Here is a 19,084-nt window from a genome sequence, read left to right as displayed (position 1 = left end):
AGCTAGAATGCTCAAAGTTTTGAAGTTTTTTGCAGAGGTAAAGAGTTGTGTGAGGACACACAACAGTTTAGGGATGGGAGGATGTTAGCCCCCTAATTTTCTCTCTTTTTTCCATTTTCCCTTCCTAAATCATAACCATTTACCGTTGTTTTACCTCTCTTATACACCCTCATCTTGCACCAGTCCAAGAACGATGACATATTTCGTATAAACTTTATTTTTCATATTTTTAATTCAACTTAGCATTAATTAATCATTTATTACATGATTTCTTGCTTATAATCACTCTTTGTAACTTATCGATATCTCCAATGTTTATTTGGTAGTCAAAGTACTTACTGTGACTGCTGATCCTAGTGCAGGATCAGATCTTGCACCATTGCCAGCGCAACAAACCCTTGCAGCAGATTCGAACCTCCTTGATCACCGCCTCGTTTTGAGCAGCTTCAGCCACGACAACAAGATCGATCTAAAGGCAGCTAAGCTTCAGCCACGACAGCAAGATCGATCCAAAGGCAGCCGAGATCGAATTTATGAAGAACGAACAATTGGAGATTGGCTACGGCCAGTTTTGTTAAATTGTCTAATTTTGAAGGCCTAAAAGCTAAATTTTGTGTTTGGTTATGTAATCGGTTGAATGATCTATTTTGGCCTTTGGCCAAAGATCTATATAATGAAGAATGTAAATAGGACAAGGATAGTTTTTTATAGGAATTTTTGTATAGAACAGAGACACAGCCAGAGAGGCAGTAACAGGTTGCTGTATTTTGTTATCACCCAAGTTTGGGCTGGACGATGTATTAACGCATGTGCTTGCCTTAGTGAATTAATAAAAAGGGAACTTCGTCTCATGTTTTCTAAATCGCATTTCTGTATTTGAAGCTAATGAATTGATTAAAGTATTGAGCAACGTTTTTGTTTGAAAGGGAAACACGTTGGTTGGCTAGGGCCCAACCAACCCAACACATTTACCCTATTTCCTGTTTCTTGTAATTTGTGTTTATATTGTCAAGTATGATTTAATTTCAAGCACATGTATTCCTGTCTGAGTGAAAGCGGATCTGTTGTGTGAAGTAGTTAAATTTCCTTTCCTGCACTTAATTTCAGATTGGTTTTCCCCACCTGGTCCAAGAAGGAGAAATAAACCTGCACTTGGTGTAATTTTTCCTTTTCTGTAGTTCTGTTTGGTTGGTTTTCCTCACCTGGTCCAAGCAGGAGAAATGAACCTACACCAGTGCATGTTGGTGTGATGCAACAAGCCTTTCTAGTCTACTTCCCGCAATCATCTTTCTTTCATTAAACACTTTATGACAAGATAAATGTATATGGATTGTTCTTAATTTTTGCACTCTGTCAAGATCAAAAACATTCATTTTTTTTATGTGTGCAATTTGATTTAACAATATAATAGCACTTGAAGTAACTAAGCACTCATTTTAAGAATTAAATGCTAAGTGCAAGAAGCTCTGATCCGGTGCAATAACTAGTTTCTTGCCACGAGATCTGAGTGCTTTGAACCTGAAAAAGTATAAGCCCTTGCAGGAAGTAAAACACCTTTAGTAAAGACAACATTTATACCTTTTGCATAAATCTTTGTTCCTGCAATAGTGCAAGAAGACTGCGATAGTGTAGGACAGATTAGTGCAAGAAGGAAATCCTTAAAGGAGTAGGTTTAAAGGGCCTATCTGATGAGACTGCGAAGTGTCTTTGCTAAATAAAAACACATACTCAGTAGTTAAACAATAATTAGCTAGAGTGATTGCACCTTTATCTTTAATTCCCTATTGCAAATGCATTCTTCCTTGTTCCAGTCTTAGATTATTTTGATGGTTCAAGTTGCCTTTTTCTCTTCTTAGTTTGATTTTGCAATCTTTCCTTTAAATAAAGTAGGGATTTATATTAGAAAGATTCATACCATCTCTGGCATTGCCTATGCTTCATCCCTAAGTTTACAGATCCCCTGGGTTGAAAAATTAAGTGTTGAGGAGTTTGCTTAAGTGCAATTCCTGCACCCAACATTCTTTTTTAGTCTTTGATTCAAAATCCTCCTATCTTGTGCACATTATTTATAAAAGTTGCAGACATAGTTTAGACAACCCATGCATCTTTGTAATTGGGTTTTGTCCTTTATTTTATTTGGAAATTTATCTGCAAATGCTACTCCGTGTTGTTGAAGATAAATCTGGCCATTTTCAATGATGTTTCTAAGGAATTTAACCTTGGTCTAGAATGTTTTCGTCTTCTTTTTGCTGACAACCAAACCACGGCTTTTGACAACTTGTTTAAATTTATGTACATGCTTGAAATGTTTATCAATTGATCTAGAAAATATCAAAACATCATCAATATATACAATAAGCCAATCAAAGTATGGCTTAAACACTTGATCCATCACCTTTTGAAATTTGGAATGAGCATGCTTCAATCCAAATGGCATGACATTCCACTCATAGTGTCCAAAGGGGACATTGAAGGTTGATTTAAACCAGTATTCTTCCTTGATTAAAAGTTGTAAGAACCCTGACTTCATGTCAAATTTTGAAAATATCCGGGCTCCTGCAATTTTCGATATGAGATTTCCTTTGTGAGGGATAAGATAAGTGTCATCGGCCAGAATATCATTTAATAGCTTGTAATTTATTACTAGTCTAGGCACTCCTCTGATTTTTTCAGAAAGTGTATTCACACAGTATCCATAGCAATTCCATGGATTGCCATATTCTCTTATTAGTCTTCTTTTTACGCGATCTTGAAATTCTCTTTGGCAGAGTTTTCTATATTCTTCCTTTATTGGAATAACTATGCTTTTACAAGGTTTTCCCGTGTATTCAACTTTGTAGGGAAGTTCTACGTAATATTGATTTTTGTGCCAGAAAGAATTAGGTTCCTCTGCACAACATTCTTCCTCTAACTATTTTTTCAATTCTTTTATTTTTCTTATGAATGGAACTTGTTTTAGTCCCTGATCTATCTTCAAGCAGGATTTCAAGTCTTTGAGTTCTTCTAGCCTTTTTACTGATTGTCGTAGCTCTTGTATAGCTTGAACCATCGTAGAAATTCTAGGGGTGCAGACAAATGTTAATGTGATGGGGTGTAGATACCCTTCTTGATTTGGAATGGAGATATAATATCTTGATGTGCCATCATCCAATTTTGCTGAAAAATGGGGTTCAACAGCGGCTACAAATAGATTTCCCAAGATGCACGCTATTGGGATACTTCCTAATGTGAATTTGACATTAATGCAGTGATTTTCTAAACAAATAGTGGCTTCAGGAACTTCATATTGGAAGTTGTACTCTTGTGTTCCTAGCCCTATGACTTCTCTTTTTGCCTTTGTCCAATATTTTGCAAGGATCGATTTTTTGTTCAATACATTTATATTTCCCCTGTGTCTAACAAATTCTTTAAGGTAAAGACTGATGTGAGGCATGATCTTCCAATATTATCTACATTGTTTGTGTCATCGAGGAGAATACACTTTTTCACTTATTTCTCTGAAATGGTTTGTTTTACGAAGGTTTCCAAATTCTACTCGCACCTCAGTTATAAGGTCATGACTTCAGGTGTAGCATATAAGTTTTGCATTTAATTAGATTCATGTTGGTCTTCTTTCCTATTTAGGAATGGGCGAGTTGGTTTAGGAGTGGTTTATTTTAATAATGTATTTATATATTTATTTTAATAATTATTATGTTGTTGTTAAGTGACATATAACAATATAATAATGTATTTATATATTTATTATATTAATTGCAAGTGATCAATATATAAATACATTACTATTAAAGAAGTACTAATTTCATTGTAAAAAACAATTCAAATTATTTTTATGCATTTTTAATGTTAAATGTGAGTTTTAAATAATTTGTACAAAAAAATTGGTTGATGTATTCAACAGCCACCACCAAGACTATATAGCTCAAGGCAAGGGAATATGTCAGCCTCTCTACTCTCCTATCCTTTTTTCTTGTCATATGTCAGCCTCTCTACTCTCCTATCCTTTTTTCTTGTCATATGTCAGCCTCTCTCCCTCGCAACTGTCTACATTCCACTCCCACGTAGGGTTGGAATTTGATGGGAAAAATTCCCATCATAGTGCATTTTGGTTGTTAATTACATTTAAAAATTTTATGTAACCTTCATTCATGATGTGCTTTTAAATTTAAGAAAAGTATTTTTGACGATACATATTTATTTGAAAAAGTCATTAGTATCTGTGATGGAATTAATATCCCACAGACAAGTTCTATCACCACTTGCATACCCTGCTAAAGGACAGCTTCTGACACCTTTTGGAAAATTAGTAGTTTCTCTCCCCTGTTTCCAACACCTTCCAAATTATATACTTTTGCACCCCATAGAAACTTGGGTACAATATTTGCCACTTTTGAGCATATGGTTGAGTCATCTCAGATGATGAAAAATCCTCATGGGCAAAGAGTTTGATCCACCTCCAGTATTATGTCTTCTATTTGGCAACCTCTACTATCACCTCTATAGTATGAAAAAAACTCAGAATGCATGAACCAAATCATATATGTGTGGATAAGTAGAAAATGGATTACACCAATCATGAAAATATCTCACCAAGCCTCTGTCATCAATAATAGGTAAATTATTCCTTGAGCTTGGAGGAATTATATTCATCACCCAAACTGGTTTTGTGCTTAAAGCAGCAACAAATCCACCATAAAAAGAAATCATATCCATTACATTTCAAATATCATATTTACTGACATTCATAAGTGTCCAATATTCATTGACTTCCCTCTACCAAAATGTTGTGTCTACACTAAAATTTTCAGCAGTGATCCCTATTTTCTCATGTCATTTAGGGAAGATTGATAAACACTTCGACAATGGAGGAAGTTGTTGAATGTTCTCTGCTTCTGGACTTAAATTTAGACAATTCCTTAATGGTTTCTTCCATGATTGTTTTGGATCAGGTGCCTGATCACATAAAACTAGGATTTTGTATTTTTCTTTCTCTAGTTGGCATGCCTTATCTCCTGGCTTGAACCAAATTGCTATTTGAACTTGACGAGCAATAAGATTCCCACATGTTGAAGTTGTCAGACATCAACTTCTCCCATTGATGGGGATAATCTTTATCCTTCCTGTAAGCAGGAGGTGCAGAATAAACAAAGTAACCACTAGCTCTCAAAAGGTGATCCACTTCTTTTAGCAGAACACCATCATTTTCATGGCAATCGACACAACAACATGAACAATGGACCATTTCAAATGACATTCTTGGATAATCTAGTTTTTTTGTACCAAGAACTATAATCATGACACTAATTCCTTGTTCAAGAGCAAATTGAATTTGATTTTCATGCCCATCCTTTGGAGCAAATGACATTGTCTACATATCGAGTGGAACTAGATATACTAAAAAATTTGCAAAAACATAGCCAACATCAAGAACTTGCACCACTCCTGCGGCTCGTAAATACCTTGTTCTATTAGTTATCATGTTTCCAAACCTTTGGATGTACTTTGAAGCTCCATGCTTGAAATGTGTACCACCACCAGGGAACCACCATAGTGTATGTTGCTTATGCACCCAATTTTGCGCACCTTTGACTTTATGCTAAATGTGAGTGGTTCATATTGCTTTGCCACACAAAATATTTACTACTTTTCCATTTTATTGGGATATTGTATTCTTTAGTAGAAGGTATTAAACGGAAAAGTCGTTCCTCAAGTGGAGAGGGAAGATTTCTTTAGAAATTCACTCTTCAAGAATAATTCAATTTTTTCAGAGTGTTGATATACTTTAAATCATGACAAGGAGCATACTTAGTATAATTCAATGAGAAAACATTCATTCCTTCTACATGTATCTTTAGCACATCAGATCTAAAATTGAGAACCACCTTGTTACTTAGCCATTGCTTCCTAGTTGAGATCAATTGTACTTGTGTATAGATCACATGCTTGGTGCCAAATAATGTTCCAACAAAAAAAAGTAACTATCATTAATGTGAAAGCCAACTTGACCACCTTCCCCGATTGCACATCTAACATGGAGTAAAGGGAAAATCCCATATTTAGAAGCAAACATTAACAAGATGAAACAGGGCATCTAGCCACGTATAAGCCCATCTTTTCACTGTTTTACACCTTATCACACATGAACACACTACCAATTTTAGTTGAAGGCAACTGAATAAGTGAAATCCATTCAAAACAAGTCAAATGGCCTTTGAACTTGCAGATTTGAATAAAAACCGTTCAAATACTAGAGAGAGGTTTGAGGAGTGAGAATATTGGAATTTATCAAGGAGATTCCATAGTCAAAAGGTACATATTTAATAATGTTTTATGTTACTCTGCCAATGTGACCTAGCATGATACTTTCAGAAACCTTAAAAGCCTATTATTAATGTTTATTAAAGAGCTCAAAAACTTGATGTTGAAGGAATGTATAAAAATTAAGTCTGCATAATTTTGATAAAATGTCAAAAGTTGATTCAATAGATAGTTTTTCATTTGCCCACCAATTTGTCAGATTATAAGCCTATGATATATGTGGAGATCTTTGAAGCAGCATTGCATTGCACGAGGCAATTGTCGAAACCTTAAAAATATTTTATTATTTTGGCTTTTCACTGAAGATCTGGTCTTTAGCAACTCATAATGCAGGTGGTTGTCAAAACTATGGAAGAGAATAAGATTTCTTTTGCATTTTTTTCTTTTTGTTGAAAACTCAATTTTCGAAATTGGTGGTTTCTCTAGTAATAGAGCATCCATTTATTATAAATTTATTCTTTTAATTTTTAAAAGGTTCACATACAATGCATTCAATCTTGTTAGTATCAGTCTGTATCCCATTATCCAATGCCAAAATATACACTGTAAAATATATATTTTATCTTTTAGATTCAGTGTTTTATATTAAATTATGTAAATCATAACATAAATCATATTAATTAATCTATTTTTGAGTTCTTATTGATAACATTCAATAGTTTTATTTTATTATGTTGGTTATCTTATATGTCCCATAAGATCTCCTTAAGATCTCTTTAGTCATATCTCATATATACAAATACTATAACATGTTTAGATCAAGGACATTTGATTTCAGGTTCTGAAGATTTTAATGTGTGTATTCCATGTAATTTCAAATGAATATTTAAGATTTAATAAGTCATCTGTGTTATATAATCATTTTGTTTTTCATGATAAATATGTGAAATTTTTTAACATAACTATGTTATTGAAGGTTAATTTTTTAATAATATTTTATAGGTGAAAGGTTAATTTATTATTAAAGCATTACTCATGAAGGGAAAAATTTTAAACATAATGTTTCTTGACGAGAAGCATAAAAATCCAAAAAAAAATAAAAAAATAAAAATAAAAAAAATCATATGACGGGTAAAGAGAAATCCAAATTCCAAAGTTGAAATTAATGGAGAAGGTTTGTTTCACAGTTGTGTGTGTGTGTTAGTTTAGATTTAGTTCCTATTTTCTAGGAGATAGTTTTTATCTCCCTAAATTGAATTTAAAATTATTTATTTCTGACTTTATGATCAATGGATGAGAGTGGTACTGCTTGGGTTGTCTCCAAGTTTAGCTCGTCTCACTTGTGAGCTAGAAGTTTCATTATAATTTGCCTTTCCATTTTTTATCATGGTATCAGACTGCAGACGAAGTTGTCGTTGGAGGCAACAGAGGATCGCAAGAGGAATTGCTCAAGGACAAGCTCGAATTGAATATTGCATGTGAGAGGTACATTGGTACATTTTATTTTATTTTTTTTGTGACAAAGCGCTGATTTTTCTGAATAAACTTGATCAATGCACCCCCAAAAAAGAGAGGTTGTGCTAATCATCACTGGAAGTACATAGGGAAAGTGTGTTGATCAACGTTGATGGTCAGTGCTACTCCTGCACTGATAGCAAAAACTTATAGGAATTTTCTTCAGCATGACCTACAACAAGGTGAACTGGCGCTAGTGTTTTTTGCATGTTAGAGGCAACTCGAGACCATATGTACATGTGTTTGTGGTCTTGTCCAACATTTTTCTTTATATTGAAGGTCATTTGTCTAGTGCTGGATCCATAGCACCCGAATCTGGAGTTGTTGGAGGATCTGGAGTTAGATCCATAGATCGATTGTTGGAGGATCTGGAATTAGATCCGTAGATCGATTGTTTGAAGATCTAGAGGTGGATCTATAGATCGACTGTTGGAGGATCTGGTGTTAGGTCCATAGATTAATTGTTGGAGGATATGGTGTTGGATCTATAGATTAGTTGTTGGATTACTGGATATGTAGATTGGATCAATGGATCTGTTATTGGAGTCATGGATCTATTGATCAGACAAGCTATTGGTGGTGCTCGTGAATTAAAAGCAAGGTATTGTTGAAATTTTTTTTCTCAATAAATAATCACATTGCAGAGACATACCTTAATGAGAGAGATAATCTCGATGGGTCAAATTATGCTAACTGGAAGTTCAAGTTGCAGACATTTCTTGAGGGTTCTAGTGTGTCGACAATTTCAAATGGAGATGAAGCAAAGCTGATTGGATCCAGTGGTGCCACAAACGCATCAGTTCAAGATTGGGAAAAGAGGTAAAATAAAGTGAAGGTGTTGTTGAAGATGGCAATAAAAGATAACATACTCCCTCATATTCGATATTGCAAAACGACCAATGAGATTTGTATGACACTTAAGGATTTGTATGAAATTAAAAATACAAATCGTGTGTTGTTTCTAAAGAGTACGATTCTCTACATTAAAATGGAAGAGAATGAAACCGTTGCTACATTCATCTCATGGATTAAAAAACTGAGAGACAAGTTAGGGGACATAGCGGAGAAAGTATCCAACAATGATCTCGTCACAATTACCTTAAATGGCATGACAGAGGATTATCAAATGTTCATTACAGGGCTTGCAGCAAGGGAGAAAGCTCCCACCTTTGAAGAGTTGACAGGGATTTTGATGTAGGAAGAAGAGAGACGTAAGAATCTGAAGCCTTAGAATGCATATCTGGCATTGGTGGCAAAGAAAAAGTTCTTTAAAGGGAAATTATGAGGAGGACATAAAAGCATTGGTCCATCTCAGAAAAATCCATTTCAAGGTATTTCATCCTCTAAAAATTATTTAGTAATTAAGTTTTTTTACTGTGGAAAAATTGGTCATATTTCTAGAGACTGTGATAAAAGGAAGAATGATGAAAACAGAGATATACACAACAGGCATACATGACATTTTGTTGGTGAAGATTTGAATCATGATCTTAAATTATTTGTGTCTGATGTTTCTCTTTGTGCTAAGTCTGATGAGGTTGGAACTTGGTTTGTGGATTCTGGAGCATCCACTCATATGACATGTAATAAACACTGGTATGAAAATTTTAAGGAGACCAGAAATAGTGCTAACATCTACCTTGGAGGTGACAAAGCATATCAAATTGAAGGGTATGGAGATATCCCTATGATATTGCCTAGTGATAATATCATACGCATCCAAAATGTCATGTATGTGCCTGGTATTAAAATAATTTGATCTTTGTCTCCATGATTACATATCATAATTTAATGGCAGAATTTTTCAAAACTTACTATGTTGTAAAGGATTTGTTGGATCATCAAAAGTTGATTACATTAGGAGTAAGAGATGGAGGCCTATATAAGTTTAATGTTACAAGCATGCCACATCAATCCTTAACTTCAACGATTATGACAATAGAGAATCTTTGGCATCAAAGGTTTGGAAAAATGCATAGGGATTAATTTCCCTATAGCCCAAATAGGAGAAAGAAAGATATGCTTGAACTTGTGCATACTGATATTTGTGGACCTATGTAGATAAGGCCCTTAGGTGGAGCTTAATATTTCTTGTTATTTATTGATGACTACACAAGGTATACCTGGGTATATTTTCTTAGAAGGAAAAGTGATGCTTTCAAGTACTTTAAAGAATTTAGAAATATGGTTGAAAAGGAGACAGGAAATATCATTAAAATCCTCTACTCAAATCAAGGGGGTGAATACAAGCTTGGAAACTTCATCAAATATTGCAGATATCATGGAATAGCACAATAATTTATAGTACCCCACACTCCACAATAGAATGGGGTTGCAGAAATAAATAACAAAACTCTAGTGGAGTGTGCACGTAGCATGATTAAAGGTAAGAACCTATCCAATGGTTTTTGGGAAGAAGAAATTAGTACTACAATTTACTTAAAGAACAGAAGTCCAAATAGGTGTCTTGGTTTCAAGACTACATTTGAGGCTTTATATGGTTTAAAACTTGCAGTCCATCAATCGAGAGTATTTGGTTCTAGATATTTTTCACACATAAGGAAAATAGGAAGAAATTGCATGCTAAAGATATAAAATGCATATTTGTAGGGTATTGTTCTAATTTCAAAGCATATAAGATGTTTAATCCATCTACTCACAAGGTATTTATAAGTAGAGATGTTATCTTCCATGAATAGGTTGATGAAGGGAATAAGGACAAAAGTTATGAGGAGTGGCACATGCCTTTAGTGATTGATGACAACAATGATGAAGCCAAAGACAATCATTTACAACAACAACAACAATAGAAAGAGGAATCTAGTGATGTGGATACATTCAGCAGTTGAAGTCCATTCAGAGGTGAGAAAAAATCACACACAACAAAATTGAGGCAAGTTCGCTACCAAGGAGATCATGACGGAAAACTCACTTTCCTGCAAGGTACAAAGATTATGCTCTTATGACTAGTGTTTTAATTTTCTTGAGCCCGTGAATTATAATGAAGCAAATTAGTATGATGAATGGAGGTCGGCTATGAAAGAAGAGTATGAGTCCATAATTAAAAATAAAACCTGGGAATTAGTTGAACTGCCAAAAGGAAAAGATCCCATAGGTTGTAAATGGCTATATAATCCTAAGTTTAAACCAGATGGAAGTGTAGACAAATATAAAGCTAGATTGGTGGGCAAAGAGTACTCCCAGAAAGGAGGAATTGATTATGAGGAAACTTTTGCTCCTGTAGCTAAGTTAAATACTATTAGGATGTTAATAGCTCTAGCTACAAAGTACCATTGGAGTTTACACCAGCTAGATGTAAAATCTTCTTTTCTAAATGGAGATTTGAAGGAAGAAGTATATTTAACACAACCTGAAGGGTTCATTAAAAAGGGGCATGAACACTTGGTCTGTAAATTAAAGAAGGCATTGTATGGGTTGAAACAAGATCCCGGATCTTGGTATGAGAAAATAGACTCTTTCTTCTTATAACATGGTTATAAGAGAAGTAAAATGTTCCAAATCTGTATACCATATTTGATTCAAAGGGGTAGATTGTGTTGATTTCCTTATATGTTGATGATTTAATTGTTACTGGAAATTCTGATGAATTGGTTGAAGAAATCAAAGTGCAAATGTCACAGATATTTGAAATGAAGGACCTTGGAGAACTACATTATTGTTTGGGTCTTGAAGTCTGGCGGGATACTTGCCGGCCTTTTGTTACTCAAGGAAAGTATGTCAGGGAAGAAATTCATAATGGATAAGTGTAAATTTGTTTCAATGCCTATACAACAAAATGTTAAATTTCAAAGTGATGATGGTTCTAAAGAGGTGGATGCTACACTGTACAAATAACTGGTTGGAGGTTTGATTTATGTGACTACAACCAAGCCTGACTTAGCATATTCAGTCAATGTGATGAGTCAGTTTATGACAAAACCTCTTGAAAATCATTGGATGGAAGCAAAAGGTGTCCTAAGGTATCTTCAAGGAACCATAAATTTTGGCATAAAATATATTGATTGTTTTGATGTTAAACTGATAGGTTATTCAGATTAATATTGGGCTGGAAATCTGGATGATAGAAGATCCATAACTAGGTATGCTTTCAATATTTGGTCCGGGATCATTTCTTGGAGCAGTTAAAAACATAATATTGTATCATTATCATCAGCAGAAGCAGAGTATCAAGCTGCATGTGCATCCACTTGTGAAGAAATTTGGTTGAGAAGACTTCTTCATGATGCATGAGAAGAAAAAAAGGATGCTATGGTGATTAAACGCAACAACCAAAGTTCAATCAAGATGTAAAATAATCATGTTTTTCATAAAAACACAAGACATATAGATACTCAATTTCATTTTGTAAGAGAAAAGGTTCAATCCAAAGAGATTTTTCTTGAATATTGTAACACCTATGAAAATGCAGTTGATATATTCACAAAGCCTCTTGGGAAGATCAAATTTGAATTGTTTAGGGAGATGTTAGGTGTGAAATTGAATCCTTTCTCCATTAAGAGGGAGAGTTGAAATTAATGGAGAATGTTTGTTTCATGGTTGTGTGTGTGTCTTAGTTTAGACATAGTTCCTATTTTCTAGGAGATATTTTTTATCTCCCTAAATTGAATGTAATCTTATTTATTTATGATTTTATGATCAATGGACGAAAGCAGTGTTGCTTGGGCAGTCTCCATGTGTAGCTCGTCTCACGTGTGAGCTACAAATTTCATTTGCAAGTTTCATTCTAATTTGTCTTTCCATTTTTTATCACCCTGCTCCCATGCCTTGCTCACCTCAAAATTACATACACGTTATGTATCATATGTATCACCCACAACTAATGATCAATCACTTGTTGTTGCTGCTACTACTGATGTGCTAGTGGGAGGATGTATTTTATTTAGTTTAAAAATTAGGAGGATGTATTTTATTAGTTTAAAATTACAAAAATAATATCCACGGGCATAGGCAAAATAGTAATAGAGTAATGCGGACACGAATGTGAGAAAAACTACATGTGCCCTGGCCATGGCTGTCGTCCAAACTTTCAAGCGCAAAACCCAAATTATGAGGATGCCCATAATGTGCCCATAGTGAACATCAAAGCACTTACTTTATAATAGTACATATGTTGATTTGAAAACAATTTTGGAAGAAACCACATTGGTAGATTTAGGCCGACGCGTTTCAAACCAACCAAGTGTTTTAGTTACCAGTTACTTCAGGGAGCCATTGACTATTCAACGCATATTTGGATCAACATGTTTTCTCTGAAATTTTAGTGTTTGGAATCGATTTGCAAAAATACCAGATGTATTCTCCATTTAGAAAATAATCAAATTTTCAAATAATATATTTTCAAATAATATAGCCAAAGCCGATTAATTAGCGTGTGACAAAACTGAACTAAATCTATGGGACCCTCCAGACTTCTTTTGGGATAAGAATAATTGTGTCCTGTGCACACATCGTTGAAATCTCTCCATGATGTGTAATAAAATGAGGTGACATCATAATTTTATCGCGAAAAAGGATTATTCCATAATTTATTTCAAAGTTGACTAGGTGCTTTAAGATTATTCAATTATTTGTTACAAAGTTAAATGGGTGCTTAAGTTGGCTTTGCTTAGGAATTTTTTTTTAATATGTAAAATAATTTCATTATCAACCAGAACTATCGTTTTGCGTTATAAATAAAGTTTTGTTAAAATCAAAATTAAAGAGAATATTTTTTATTTTATTATTTTATTGAGTTAATTTTAATTGAGAATATAATTATATTTAAGTATTTAATGTATAAAAATAACCAAAGGTATTTTAAAATTAAGTGGTATAAAAAGTTGATATTTTTATTACAATTAGTTTTGCGTTATAAATAAAGTTTTGTTAAAATCAAAATTAAAGAGAATATTTTTTATTTTATTATTTTATTAAGTGAGTTAATTTTAATTGAGAATATAATTATATTTAAGTATTTAATGTATAAAAATAACCAAAGGTATTTTAAAATTTAAGTGGTATAAAAAGTTAATATTTTTATTAAATAATTGTAAGAGGGAAAAAATGTCATTTTACAAATTAATAATAATATTTAAATTATTATATATTTAAATTTAAGGAAAATTATAATAAGATAAAGAATTAAAGAATAAGAGAAAATTATTATACTATAAAAAGGTGATTATCTATTATATAAAATCAAAATATTTCTGCTTCTTATTAGTGTAAGAAAAAAAATCAACATTATTAAAATAAGAATAAATTCTCATGATTTTTATAGAGAAATAAGGCATTGGATAATTCTTAAAACATTGCAGGTTGAAAGAATTGGTCATCTTTATGACACTAAACAGGTTGAAGATAAAAAAATCACTATCTCTTACAAGTTTTGCGCACCTACATTAAATCATAATTTCAAAATATTTGTTGTACCATACCAATTTTTTTAATATTTTAAATCATCTAAATTATGGTGATTTAGGAATGTTTTTCTTAAAACTTTTTGAACATAGAAATGAAAATTTAAGCAAACCATGTAATTAGTTACCTTTCTTAAAGTTCAATATACCAAATTTAGTTTTAGTAAACATTTATCATCATCATTACCATTTATAATATAAATTAAAATTACACACACAACTAATAAGATATATAAATTAAAACTAAATAACAACTAATAAGATATATAAATTAAATCTAAATAATATACATTTGATTATCAAAGTTTTACCACATTATGATGCCACAAATGCTACAATGTTCCAAAAAATGGAAGCGATATATTTTGGTAGATAGCTATGTCTATTTTAGAATAGAAATTTCACAATTTTAATTTAACTAGCACAACCATATAAATTAAATAATGCAACCATAAAAATTAAATGGCTGATAAATGTTGATATGCATCAATCCATAGTAAACATCAAAGCACTTACTTGATAATAGTACATATGTTGATTTGAAAACAATTTTGGAAGAAACCACATTGGTAGATTTAGGCCGACGCGTATCACACCAACCAGTGTGGTTCATCATCAGGACCAGATGAAAAATCAAATCATAGCAGTAAGTTAAATAGGGAGTCAAGACCTTCTAACGGCTATGGGGAAAAACACCTTGAAACAACTATTTTTTTATTGATTGGTAAAAAAAGACGAAATATTAATTAATTAATTAATTATATTATTATATTAATTAACCGAATAAATAAAATAAATTAAATAATAAATACATTATATAATGATATTTAACTAACATGACCCTAGATTAACCTAATGGAAGAAATAATAAAACATTTGAGCGAAAGGAATAAAATATATATAAATTAGAAGGAATTACTATTATTAATAAGTTATAAAAAGAAAAAAGAGTTAAATTGGTTATACAATAAATTAAATGCAATAAGAATAATCAAATCTTATTTTAATTTTAATTGTTTATTAATATATTATTTTTTAGTTAACAGTTATTCACAAAAGGAGAAAGAAATTATAATAATAAATAACTAATATGACCCTTAAAATAAAAATAACCTAATCCAAACTAATGGAAGAAATAATCAAATAAAACATCAATTAAGTCAAAGGAAAATAAATAAGAAGGAAATAATACTATTAATTAATTGTACAAAATAGAAAAAATAATTAAATTGGTTACAAATTAAATTTAAATGTATAATCAAATTTAATTTTCATTTGAATTGTTTATAATTATATTATTTTTTAGTTAATAGTTATTCAAAAACAAAAACAAAAACAAAAAAAGGGAGGGATGAATGAACAAACCTCATGGGGCAAATTAAGGATAAAATAAAAACAGAAAGGAGGAGAAGGAAGCTAAGAGGAAAGGGTCAGAATCCAGTAGCTACTGATTTTCCAGCCGTCATCCCTATTAACATTACTAGGCCTCCTTTCAATTTCTATGGCTTCCCTAAATTTACCATGATGAAAGTGATAAATCTTCGCAATGACCTTTGCCTCCTCAATGCAAACCTAATGCTTTTTCTTCTCAACATGTTCTGTTAAGGTCGAAGAGTGGGTCCTTCTATGCTTGATATCAGCAACGTGTTCCTTAATCCTTTGATTAATGGATTGACATGTTTCACTAATGTACAATGTTCCACAAGAGCATGGGATGACATAAACGCCTTTCATATCCTTGGGGTCCACAGGGTATTTAGTTGATTTTAAGGAACTTCTTAGGGTGTTTAGGGGTCGAAAGGTAGAGGGAATGTTATGATTCCTGAGGATTCTTGCAATTCTGTCAGTGGTCCCATGGATGAAGGGGAGATGTCAGTGGTCCTCATCGTTTGTCAATGAGTTAAGGGATGTGAATTTTGATCTTGGAGACATTCTAGTAAGCTTCAACATTGTTTCCTTGTACACTAATATCCCCATCAAAGAAGCCTTGGATGTCATCTTTCGCCTTACTGAACCGACACCGCTAGATTAGTCGAGATTTGTCTTACTTCCACATTCCTATGTTTCGAAGTTGAGTTCTATGAACAAACTTGTGGTGTGGCCATGGGCTCACCCCTGTCCCCCATTGTTGCTAACCTTTTTTATGGAAGATTTTTAATCCAAAGCTTTAGTCTCAAGATTTTTAAACCTAAGATTTGGAAAAGATTTGTAGATGATACCTGCTCTATTTAGAATCATGGTCCTAATAAGTTAGATATCTTCTTTCAACATCTTAATATTCAATCTAACTCCATTAAGTTTACCATGGAGGAAGAAGTTAATGGTTGCCTCCCTTTACTAGATGTCCTCATTTCTAAGAAAGAGAATGGCTCATTTTCCCATCAATTAATTCGAAATAAAACCCATACTGAGCAATATCTTCATGCCAGGTCCCATCATTTCCCTACTCAAAAGTTGGGGGTTCTCTACACTCTGGCTACTTGTTCTATGAGGGTTTCTAATGTCAACCATTTTTCTAAAGAGAAATCCCATCTCTTGAAGGTTTTTGCCAATAATGGTTACAGTAAGAAATAAGGCCTTAAAGCCTTCCTCAAAGCTTGAAAAATTCCTAAGGCTAAGAAAGACCCTAATGATCGTAGTTATGGAGTTCATCTCCCCTTCATCCATGGGACCACTGATAGGATTGCAAGAATCCTAAGGAAGCACAATGTTCCCTCTACCTTTTGACCCCTAAACACCCTAAGAAGTTCCTTAAAATCAGCTAAAGACCCTGTGGACCCCAAGGATATGAAAGGCATTTATGTCATCCCATGCTCCTATGGAACATCGTACATTGGTTAAACAGAGTGATCCATTAATCAAAGGATTAAGGAACACAGTGTCGATATCAAGCATAGAAGGACTTGCTCTTCAGCCTTAGCAAAACATGCTGAGAAGACCAAGCATCAAGTTTTCATTGAGGAGGTGAAGGTCATTGCGAAGATTTGTCACTTTCATCACCGCAAATTTAGGGAATCCATATAAATTGAAAGGAGGCCTAGTAATCTTAATAGGGATGACGGTTGGAAAATCAGTGGCTGCTGGATTCCGGCCCTTTCCTCTTAACTTCCTTCTTTTCTCCTTCTCCTCCTTTCGGCTTTTATTTTATTCTTAATTTACCACATGAGGTTTGTTCATTCATCCCTCCCTTTTTTTGTTTTTGAATAACTATTAACTAAAAATAATGTAATTATAAACAATTAAAATTGAATTGAATTTGATTATACATTTAAATTTAATGTATAACCAATTTAATTATTTTTTCCATTTTGAACAACTAATTAATAGTATTATTTCCTTCTCATTTATTTTCCTTTAACTTAATTGATGTTTTATTTGATTATTTCTTCCATTAGTTTGGATTAGGTTATTTTTATTTTAAGGATCATGTTAGTTATTTATTATTATAATTTATTTCTCTTTTCTGAATAACTATTAACTAAAAAATAATATATTAATAAACAATTAAAATTAAAATAAGATTTGATTATTCTTATTACATTTAATTTATTGTATAACCAATTTAACTACTTTTTATAACTTATTAATAATAATAATTCCTTCTAATTTATATATTTTTTTCATTTGACTCCATTGTTATTTTATTATTTCTTCCATTAAGTTAAACTAGGGTCAGTTAAATATTGTTATATAATGTATTTATTATTTAATTTAGTTTATTTATTCAGTTATAATAATAATAATAAATTAATTGATATTTCGTCTTTTTTTCCCATCCAATTAAAAATAGTCATTTCTAGCCGTTTTCCCGATAGTCGTTAGAAGGTCTTGATTCCCTATTTAACTTACTGCTATGATCTGATTTTTCATCTGGTCCTGATGATGAACCACACTGGTTGGTTCAAAATGCGTCGGCCTAAATCTACCAATATGATTTCTTCCAAAATTGTTTTCAAATCAAAATATGGATCACATAAGCGTGAATTTGAGTACATATGTTGTTATTAAAATTATATATATATATATATATATATATATATATATATCATAAAAATAACTAAATTATAACTTTATTTTAAATTGCCATAATTATTATTAATTATAAAAAGTATTAATATTGAGATTAACCCCACTTTACTATAGAGATTCTTAATCTATAAATATACTTTGTTACAATATCATGGGCCAATAACATAGTTTATCAATACTATACGTCCATAAAATCATAACTCATTTCATATAATAGTTTTTCTTATATCATTTTTTAATTTATGCTTAATTATTTTTTTTCAAAAAAATCCAATAACATTTAGTATCATGTCACAAAATACTTAAAATTCACAGTACATAATTGACATTGGCAAACATTTACGAATATAAAAATATAATGAAAATGATAAGATAAATTAAATAAAAACTATTATGGGAATAAGAAAATTTACAAAGAAATGTATTTAAAATTAATTTTTTTTCATTTTATTATATTTCAAATATAAAAATAATTAATAATAAAATTAATATTTAGTTTTGTAAATATGATTTAACTTATAAAATTAAATATTATTTCTAAATTCAATTATGTTTAGTATAATTTTATATTATTTTAAATGAAATTGTTTTTTAAATGTTTCACATTATTTTAATTGGCTAAACAATTTTCTTTCTTAAATATAAAAAATATATAATTTAGCAAAAATTAAAATCTACACTTTACGATATCATTATAGGATAATGTTTATCACTTTACAATGAACATATCAATTTAACAATGACCTATCTAATCTAAAACATAACGCACTATTCAGACGGCCATATGAACTACCATTAACCTTGCTCGTCCACCTATATATCAAACAATAATCTCCCAAACATAATTGAAACTTCCACCTTAT

General features: G+C 31.9%; 1 pseudogene; it reads right to left on the bottom strand.

The window, feature by feature from the left end:
* Positions 1–4,271: 4,271 nt before the first annotated feature.
* Positions 4,272–6,054, bottom strand: LOC149162452 (putative methyltransferase PMT6 pseudogene; annotated as a pseudogene).
* Positions 6,055–19,084: the final 13,030 nt, after the last annotated feature.

The sequence above is a fragment of the Pinus tabuliformis genome, chromosome 5_2, assembly GCF_031772625.1.
Source record: "Pinus tabuliformis cultivar Carrire ecotype Pingquan chromosome 5_2, CPIR1, whole genome shotgun sequence".
Taxonomy (NCBI): Eukaryota; Viridiplantae; Streptophyta; class Pinopsida; order Pinales; family Pinaceae; genus Pinus; species Pinus tabuliformis.
Note: the sequence above shows the minus strand (reverse complement) of the source record. Positions and strands in the feature narration are given on the sequence as shown.